At 39.5% G+C, this 10,793-nt stretch overlaps 1 pseudogene; it reads left to right on the top strand.

Annotated features, from left to right (window-relative positions):
* Positions 9,076–10,718, top strand: LOC18767787 (annotated as a pseudogene).

Genomic DNA, 10,793 nt, shown 5'->3' on the forward strand with positions numbered 1-10,793 from the left:
TTTTTTGACCATTAGATTAATATCTAACGGTGAGTGACCACAATCTCTTGGACTCCTGTGATCCAAGAGATCAGAACTGTATAATATACATATATACACCTATATACACACATATATATTATATGTATGTATCTATACATATGTATTATATATATATTATAAAATACATATATACATATATATATATTTTTTTTTTAAAAGTAAAAAAATCTAGCCCTAGTCCAAGAGTATACTAAACGCAGGATAAGTGTTATGCAGATTAGACCAAGCCAAGCCAAGCCAAGACAGTCCTTAAGCATAGTCCATGTTAAAACAGTCTTATATAACAAACGAGCCCTTAAAATTTAATAAATAAGCGTATGTGTGTCTCATGAATATTCTCTATGAGAATTGCATAATGTAACATACAGTCCTGATCTCTTGGACCCCTGTAGTCCAAGAGATTTATGGTCACCCATCGTTGGATGTAAATTCAACGGTTGACTTGAATCGGGTAATAATCATTTATGTCATATTGCATTTATATATATCATTTTGAACCATTGGACTCCTGTGGTCCAAGAAATCGGGACTGGTGTAACATAATTCATAAATAACTTGGAACATCACATTATTATTTTCACATCCTCTTCAAAGTGGTGAAATCCTTATGTTTTCCAATTCCATATTTAGTAGAATACGCTATTAATATTTCTCTATTAAAATGCTAAAAAAAGGTCCAAAGTTGGAATACCGTTGCCCTATTTCTTTCTTATTCACTTTAATTCTTCAATTCATTTTTCCCAAATTACCTAAAGAGTTCAATTTTTAGTTTAGATTTTTTTTTTTCTATCATCATCAAAATAGGAGATTTGGGTCTCAATCAAATTCCTAATGGACCCAATCTTTAGTATTTGGGTAAAGAATAAATTCCTTCCTAATAAGAGTTTTATTCTCTACAAAACCCTAGCCTCCGAGATTCCTATAAATAGATGGCTTTATTCATCATTCAAGGTACTTCAAAAACCCAAGAAAATAACCGAAACTCTCCATCTCTCTCCCTAGACACCAGTGATGCCACCGCCTCCGACCATACGTGTCTCCTCTCTCCATATTTTACATACACGGCTCCGGCCACCACATACGGCCCCGGTCGCTCCGTTCACACCATACATACATCTCCATACTCTTTTTTTAGCTATTGTTTCTCTTAGATTCAATCGAACTAACTAAAGTATCGGGGGGTCCGGTGTGGTCTATTTACTCCGGTCTTTTTTACATGAATTAAGGAAGACAGAGAAGGAAGATCAACTTAAGCGAATATTCTTCCACAGGGATTTTTGCACAAACATTTTGTGCTTATTGAGAGCACGAGTTATATTCAACGCATGCTCTTGAATCAAAGAAATTTATTTCCTCCATCTTTTCATTTAATCAAAACCTTTCGAACAACCATGGTTGGAAGCAAGAAAACGAGGGGCAAGACCGCTACAATTGCCCAATCCACTACGAGATCGGACCACCATGACGCCGTGGCTCTAAGACAATCCCACTGTTTGGGCTTGAATTCTGCACACCTAACCCAAAAGCTATTGGCCCATGAGTAACAAGTTCAGCTTGGACTTGATATTTAAATTATTTAGGCTCGAATTCTGCACACCCAGCCTAGAATCTGGTGGCCCACGGTAATAAACAATTTTGGGCTCTGAAAATGAAGAAAACAGGAACCATTCCAAAATTGAAGAGGCCAGGCTATTTTTAACGGCTGTCATTATTTACCCAGGTGTGAAAATTCAATTACCATTATGGGTAATTCAAATTAACACACCCAGCTCTGAATTAAGAGATGCCCATCCTCAATTTTGGAAATTCCCTAAAACCCAAGAAATTGATCTCCACCGTCCATCTCCAGACAAACAGACAAGGAAAGAGAATTTCTGCTCCACTACCACAAAGCACACGGGAACCCATTCATAAAGCTGGAAAGGGTAGAAGAATTCAAGGAAAATAGGTAGGAATGGGGGGAAAGTGAAGCCAAGGGGGATTAATCATCATGGCAATTCGAATTAACAGGCAGAATTACCACCAAGGCCTGACAATGCAAGCTGGGCGAGCAATAGTTAAGGGAATTTTACAGAAATTTCCAGATATCAAGGGCAGAGCACTCTGGACTTTGCCTATAAATTCAGAAGAATGAGAACTCATTCAAGACAGACGAACAAAATAAAATATTTTAAAAAACTCAATCAAACAAAAAAACCCATCAGTCTCACTGATCAATTCAATGATTTAACCATCATTCCAGCCTTTAGAAGAAGCAAAGCCAATATACCAAGGACCTTCAAAGCTATCCTTGAGATTCTACTCAGAATTCATTCAATCTTCAGTCAAACTGACGAAATCAAATATCATTTGATCTCAAAAGCCTTCGAATCCAGAAGCAATCAAGCTATTTAGCTTATAGGAATCCTCCAGCTCTCAGCAAAACAGACAGAAGTCAATCTTCTGTAGCCAGAATCCAGCTCAAAGCAGAGTATAGCTCATGCAGACAGCTCGCAAACAAGAAAAACGAGACCTCACTCGTTACTAATTTGGTTCAAGCCAAAACAAGCATAACTCTGGTTTTTCATAACATGGAAATGTCAACAAATACACAGGGATGTATTGAGCACTCAGAACAGTCAGAACAGATCTTGCTCGTCTCTTAAGTCAAGCAAACAGGTACCTTGGAGCAGTTCCAAGTCAGCAGCCATCAATCCAGGCACTCTCAATCCAATCCAGGCCTAAGGAATATCAATTCTGCATATCTAGCAGGCCTTTCCATGGCCAGAACATATTAAGCTCTACCAATCTCGACATTGGCATCGATCCCCAGTCAAATCTCATCAGTTGAAGATACTGACATGCAATTCCAGTATAGTCCAGCCCGGTTCTCCAGAACAGGCAGAAGTCAAAGTCCAATGTTCTGTCTTTACAGATTTGGCAGTTTTCATTTGTTTTCAATATCGCTCAATAGGCAATTTTCATTTCAAACAGTTTAAATTACTTTCCAGCTCTTTATTTTGGCCAGACCTACCAGTTTTGCTACTATGATAAATTATTAAAGTCCTCACCAGTTTGAGGCAAGAAAAGAACTTATTTTGGGAAGATATTCATCACCCAACTTCACAATCACTTGATTAAAGTTAGTAACTTGGGGCGCAAGTTATCTATTTTTAACAAGTCTATTACGGTTTTAACTGCTAATAGTGGCACGCTCGCGTAAAAGAAAGTTGACCTATTGACCACAAATGGTTTCCAGGCCAATGAGAATTTTGCCCTACCATCACAGGAACACAACTAAAATGGATGAAAAAATTTGGCATGCCCAATGGGATTTCACAATACACATATACCTAAAAGCCTCCCTTTTGGTATATGAATATTGAGAGTTCTAGCCAAAATCCATGCTTCGCTATGGATCAGCCGGCCATCCGGTTGGAAATACATGAATCAAAAGAAAGTGATGGTAGACAGTTAGCTCACAGCAGTACCAGAAGCTGGTGTTCCAGCTCTAGTTCTTGGAAGATAAGCCAGATACAAGAGGCTGTACTCAGACAAGAGGCTGCAACACAAAGAAGCCAAGACACCCTGTATAACATGACTGCCATGATGAGATGGAAAGTTAACAAGCAATTCAGAAAGGATTGTGAGACTGCTATTGCAAGAAATCCAAATCTAAACCCTGTAGTCCAGCGGTTAGATCTCCATTTTGGGCCTCCACCAGATTTTGTATGGCCATATCAGGAAGACCTTTTAATTGCATAGATGGCTGGAATGCCAGAACACAAGAAATACAGGTTGGAAAAAGAGGGGAAGCTTTCACAATTCAGGAACAAGAGGTTCCAGTCCTTCCAGTGGGTCCAGTACCGGCCCAGGTCCCTCAAAACCAGCCAGAACTTCTTCCTCTATGGCCAGAAGTTCCACACAACCAACCAGCTACACATCTGCCTGAACAGCAGATGATATTACTATATAGAGCCAGAAGGATGGATCCCAATCCATTTCCCCCACTTCCAAGGGGCAGAAGAGGCAGAGGAGGACCTAATCCTTTGGCCGATAATGACAGGAACATGTTGAGGGCAAACTGGAGAAATCGTCTAGATTTTGAGGAAGAGGAAGAGCGCAGTGAAGAAGAGATGCCCAGAGTGCACAGAATTGAGCAAAGGGCTAAACAGATTCAGCCAGAACAGGGACGAAACATGCCTACATTGTTCAGATGCATTTACCCCCTATTCCAATGTACCTAACTTCACTTTGTTCAATGGGGAAGATAGTCATGCATCCTCTGTTGAACATAGGCAGATTTTCTGTCCAGTGCATAGCTATTGAGAATAACCCACTCTTAAAACTCATACTTTTTGGAAATTCTCTGTCTGGTCAAGCCTTCACTTGGTACACCATTCTGCCAGCCAATTCCATACAAACATGGGAATAGATCGAAAATGCTTTTCATGACTATTATTTCAGAATTCAGCCAGAAGTCACCATCAGTGACCTGGTAGCTCTTAAACAGGCTGAGGATGAACTTGTTCAAGAATTCATCACTAGATTCAAGAAGCTCAAAATGAAGTGCAGGATTCCCATACAAGATAGACATTTCATCCAGATGGCCCAAATCGCCCTTAAAATCTCTCTGAGGAAGAGATTTGATGGAATTTTATTTGCTAACTTGGCAAAACTGGCAGATAAAGCCTCTAAGTATGAAGATCTACTCAAGGAAGAACAGCAGAGAAGAAATTCTTCTAAGGGCACATACTGCAAAATGCCATCTTCTTCAGTCCATTTGGTTGAAGTAGAATCGGAGGAAAGCCAAGAAAGTCCAGGAGAGGCAAAAGTGGCAATGGCAGAAATGACAAAGCTGAAACACCCCCATCAGTTGTAAAGCTTTGGTCAAACCACCAAAAGATCATAAGCCACCTCCATTTACAGGCGGGTTTGTCCCTAATAAACCAACACAAAATAAGGTCTATTCCTTCATTTGACCAAGGTTGATGCCTTGTTTGATGAGATGTTCTTACAAAAGGCAATAGAAACGCCTCACAAATTGCATAAACCAGAAGAACTCAAAGGCAGACAGTATTGCAAATGACACAATTCCTGAAATCACTCCACCAATAGTTGTGTCGTTTTCAGGGACATTGTACAGGAAGGAAAAACTGCAGGGAAGTTGAAGCTGGCTGAGAAGCCGCCTACTGTGACAACAGATCCTTTTCCTCAGCCTTAGTAAACATGGTCAACCTAAACTTGCCAGAACAGAAGAAGGGCAAACTAACAGTGGAAGTTAGCCCTAGCATGGGAAGAAGAGTCATAAAGGTGTTGAACTAAATGCCAAAGGCTACTATCTCAGCTGGGGTAGTTCTTTGCAGCATATGTAAGTGTGAATGTGAGCTAGAAATAGCTCTGGACAAGCAGAATACACTTACTACAAGTGTTTTTGACAAAATTGGAACCTCATACCAGTAAACACCGGTTCCAGCTTTATCCAGAAATGCAGTCAGGTAGAAATCTGATAAGAAGTGTACCCAATACATCAAGAAGGTGGCAGAGCAACCAAAGAAGGAGGTACAAGTCAAGCTGTCTGAAAATGACAAGCCCTTGACTATCATTATAGATTGCAACTGGTATTCTGTAAGAAGAAATGGCAGACCAACTTTGGAATTAACCATAACACAGAGAAGAAGAATCCAGAGATAGTATTGCACTTTCCTAAAGAATAGCAAGGACACGAAAGTGTTCCCAAATATCAATTCTATCAAGATTAAGAATGATCCAGAAAAGACTGTTTAGGCAAAACAACTAGCACACCAACAGGACAGTTTAACCGAATCGTCTTTCTACCAAGGTTCATCTTCGCAGGAACAGTCCAGAACACCATGTCCCCAAAGATGATAGGGAACAGACATATCCAATATAAGGGAGCAGGCAACTTCAAGTAACTGACAATTCTTACGTTCAGACATACCATTCTGTTGAGGAGTGAATGAAGTGGTAGTTTGGTGAATGATACCTTGATCACGGAAGAACTAGGTCAAGGTACGATTCACATATTCACCTTCGTTATCAGTCCGAAATACTTTAACACGGACATGAAATTGAGTAGACACCATAGCACAAAAATCGGGAAGAATAGAGGCAACATCATGTTTATGCTTCATCAAATATACCCATGTTAAGTGAGTGCAGTCATCAATGAACGTGACAAACCAACAGAAACTATGAGAATCACATGGGCAGAGGCCCATACATTCAAATGTACTGACTCAAAAGGCAATGCAGCTTTATTATTACTCAAGGGAAAAACAATAGGATGGCTCTTGGCCATTATACAAGTCTCACATTTGAAGCTAGACTCATTACACGAACTAAATAATGAAGGAAACAAATGTTTAAGATAACCAAATGAAAAATGTCCTAAGTGACGATGCCACAGCCAAAGTTGTTGTTTATCTTTGACACTGCCACTCTGGACTTTATTAGCAATACAACCACGAACTGTTACAGCCGGTAACTATAAGTAATACAACCCCCCTATCCGTTTACCATGCCCAATCTTCTCGTGAGTCTTGGGATCCTGGAAAAAATAATATGTATAATAGAAAGTAGCAAACGCGTTAAGTATATCAAGTAAACGCCAAACATATAACAAACTGCAACGAATATTTGGAACCAATAGTGCATGGGACAGAGGTAAAGAATGAGTGAGGTGGATGGTGCCTTCACCGGTAACTGGGGAAGGTAAACCATTAGCACTAGTAATATAGGGGTCACGAGGGTTATGAGACAACTCATCAAACATATTATCATCATAAGTCATATGATCAGAAGCACCAGTGTCAATTATCCAAGTATTAGAACTCATACCTGACATGGTATTGGAAGCATACAAATTTGCAGATGTGGCCGGAGGACTAGCCTCATCTTGAGTCATAGTGCAGGCGGCCTTAGGACCGTACATACAAGCTTTGTAGTCAGCAAACCAATTAGTATAACCATACTCCTTAAAACACTTCTCAGAGTAATGATTCCCATTACAATGACGACACTTAGGAGGACCGTCAAGAAAGCTAGGGGTAGAGCAAGAAGGATGAGACCCAGCTGGAAAAAAAAAATTCTAGATAGGGAGCGACTGGTTGTGTCGTGCTATGCGACCGGTCGTTGACGTGCTGGGTCAACTTTGAGGGCCATTGAACCTCCTCCAAGCATAGCGGACTGACCATGGAGGAAGTTTCGAGAGGGGGTGGGACATGACTAAAAGCAAGGATATGGCTACGGACACCATCATACGATGGATCAAGTCCTCCAAGAAAATCATAAACTCGATTGGCTTCAATTTCTTTCAGAAGACGAGCCCATCATTGGCACAACTAAACTCATGTGGACATAGACAATCAATCTCATGCCAGATAGCATGGAGTTTTTCATAGAACACTTTGACAGATTCACCATTCTGACAAGTAAGTATGGACTGCCGTCAGACTTGAAACAAACGAGAACTATTCTGAGTCACAGTATAGGTCTTCCGGGCGGCCTCCCATATAGCAAAAGCAATAGCATCATGTTCAAACAAGGCACGAACTGGCTTAGTCATGGAATTGAGAAGCCATGACTACACCAGGCAATTATCTTCTTCATATTCGGCATAGGCAGTGGAATTTGAAGATGGAGCAAGCTTCTTCCCATTGATTCAACTTGCCATACGATGGCTAGTAATCGTAATATGCACACCACGAGACTAAGAGGCATAATTGGAGCCATCCAATTTGTCAGAAGTAATCGAGGTAGAGTAATCACGCGAGGGACGTTCCTCCTTTGTTGCAGACGCACTAGCACACACCACGACTTTGGAATCATCACCCATGATAGCTGCGGAAAAACACAATACGAAGCAGATACGACAAACACAGCACAGGCACGGGCACAAGAACCCTAAAAGAAATTAGGGCACACAATAGAACACGAGTGGGCACAACACACACAGGTCACCAGAAAGTCGGCTCTGATGCCAAGTCAAATAATATGGGTAGAATATTTTCAGATGTATTTCATTCTCCGTAAGGAGGTATTTATAATACAAGGTTACAAACCCTAGTAGGGTTATACTAGGAAATAAGAAAAGTCCTAATTACATAATATCTATATAAAAAAAAGGAATAAATAAAATCATAATAGAATAAGAAAGAAATATCCTAATATGACTCGCCAACATCCATTGCGAGTGATTCCGATTACAAAGGATGCATATTTAACATACACCTCATTATACACCCTCTCACTGTGGATGCTCTTACATCCTTTACAGGCGGGACCCATAAGAGAAAAAGGGAAAGAGAAGGATTGGAATTCAAAATGGAAGGTCCAGATTTCATGCAATTTGAATTGCACTTCTAATGGTCTGAAATATTAGAAAAAATACCTAAAAATGTTTAAAATAAATTATAAATTTCTACATAGATTTTTTTATGTTAATTTGTAGGTAAAATCATATGTTCTCCAAATTTTTTTTAGGTCCATTTATTTGAAAAAATAAAATAAATCTAACACATACAAAATTAATTTTAAAAAGTTAAAACACACACACACACATACACACAAATGAATTATCACAAACAAATTGAATATGCATTTTTGGATTTACATCGTTTCTCATTGGAGCAAAAAAACGTGTTTACACTCCCCGGAAGTATAAAGGGGATGTGAAAGTGGCTTTTACAACCCCGAATTTAATTTGTAGGTAAAATCATATGTTCTCCAAATTTATTTTTTTTTAGGTCCATTTATTTGGAAAAATAAAATAAATCTAACACAAAAAATTAATTTTAGAAAGTTAAAACACAAAAAAAAAAAAAAAACACACACACACACACACAAAAACAAAAATGAATTATCATAAACAAATAGAATATGCATTTTTAGATTTACATTATTTCCCATTTGAGCAAAAAACGTATTTACACCCTCCGGGAAGTGTAAAGGGGATGTGAAAGTGGCTTTTACAACCCCGAAAATACAGCCCCCCCTCCTCTTTTTCCCCCAACTGTGGATGCTCTCAGGGACATGAGGACAGGGTAACCCATCCTTGGATAGCACACACACCAAAAGAGAGGGTAACCCATCCTCGGATAGCACGAACGACCCATCTCTCATTTCATAACTTAGCTGTATTTCAAATAGATTAATTTGTTTTTTTAAGTTAATATTTTGTTTTGGGGGCGATAGGCTTCAAGTTGCTACCAATATAAAGAAGAGGAATTCCACTGCCAATTTGGAACATGTGCTCTACCACAAAATGCTGAATCTTCAAAATGTCAATTCCTTTTAAGTTTGTATTGGTTGGTTGGAGGCATCATTTTGATTGTGTTTGTTTGGTTGTTTTGGCATCATGCCATGTTTTCTAGAATTAATTGAGCATAATTTACAAAGACAAAAATGTACAAAGAATGCTTTTGACATTTCTAAAATCAAATGCTGCTTTGTTTCAAATTTATTAGGCAGAATTGGTGGGTATACTTATGCTTGTCTCCATCATATGACATGACACAACTCTCATGTAGTAGGGGATGAAAAAACATTTGCCACTAATTTGGTAAATGACTAGATTTCTTTTCATACAGGAAGGACGGGAATTATAAACCAACGGTAATCGCATGCTTCATACAAGCAATATATTTTCTTGAACTCAACAGACAAGAGAATAGAGATGAAGCAAATGCTCTAGCTCCTAAGTGGTGGATACCCTTTAAGTATAAACTATCCAAAACCTTAATCGACGAAAGAGATGGATCCATATTTGGGGCAATTTTGGAATGGGATCGATCTGCAGCACTTGCTGACTTTGTACTCATCAGACCAAGCGGTGCACCAAAGGCAGTTCTAGGAACATTGCTCAAAGGCCCAACTATGCGAAGGGATATTGAAGACGACCTTCGTTTTCTTGCTTGGGAGAGCTCAAAGGGTTCTGTTAGGTTCAAAGCAGCTATGGAGGCTCTGAAATCAGTTGCTGAAAGGTATGGAAGCACTAATGTATGTATTGCGGGACATTCATTGGGGGCTGGATTTGCTCTCCAAGTGAGAAAAGCACAATAGCGAAAGAAGGGATGTATGTGGAAACTCATTTGTTCAATCCGCCTTCTGCTTCACTAGCAATGATCATTGGAGAGGGAGAGAGCAGGATTTGCTTGGAAGAGATTGAAGTCAATGCTCCCTTTGAGAAGTGGAGCTCGGATCAGCAGTGCAGAGGGAGATAGGACTTCTGGTTTTGGATTGAACAATTGGATGCCAAATTTTTCGGGTTTGAAGAATCCTTGAGAAAATGGGTTCCTCATTTTTATGTAAATAACAATGACTACATCTGCTGTTCTGATACTAAGCATGATGGAGGTGAAGTAAACAATGCTGACAAGGAGAATGTGCGTCCAACAAATGGTCAAGCATCAGCAAAGCTGTTTGTGATGTCAAAGGGAAACCAGAAGTTTTCGGAGGCTCACGGATTAGAGCAATGGTGGTCTGATGATTTGGAACTTCAACTGGCTATGCATAACAGCTCATTAGCAGGCAGCTGAAATCCTTGTATAGCCTTCCAGCTCCACAACAAACACTTGCTAGATAACAAAGGCCCTCTTGTTTTCTTTGTTTGTTAAATAACTCGTTTTCGACTTGGGCCTTCCATACTGTCATGTTTTTATACTTTGTCCATCAGTTCATAATGGCTATTCTATTGCCTTTGCTCATCGTTGTTTGTCACCTGTGTTTATTGTCATTTTCATTTGTTCAAG

This window comes from Prunus persica, chromosome G8, assembly GCF_000346465.2.
Source record: "Prunus persica cultivar Lovell chromosome G8, Prunus_persica_NCBIv2, whole genome shotgun sequence".
NCBI classification, from domain to species: domain Eukaryota; kingdom Viridiplantae; phylum Streptophyta; class Magnoliopsida; order Rosales; family Rosaceae; genus Prunus; species Prunus persica.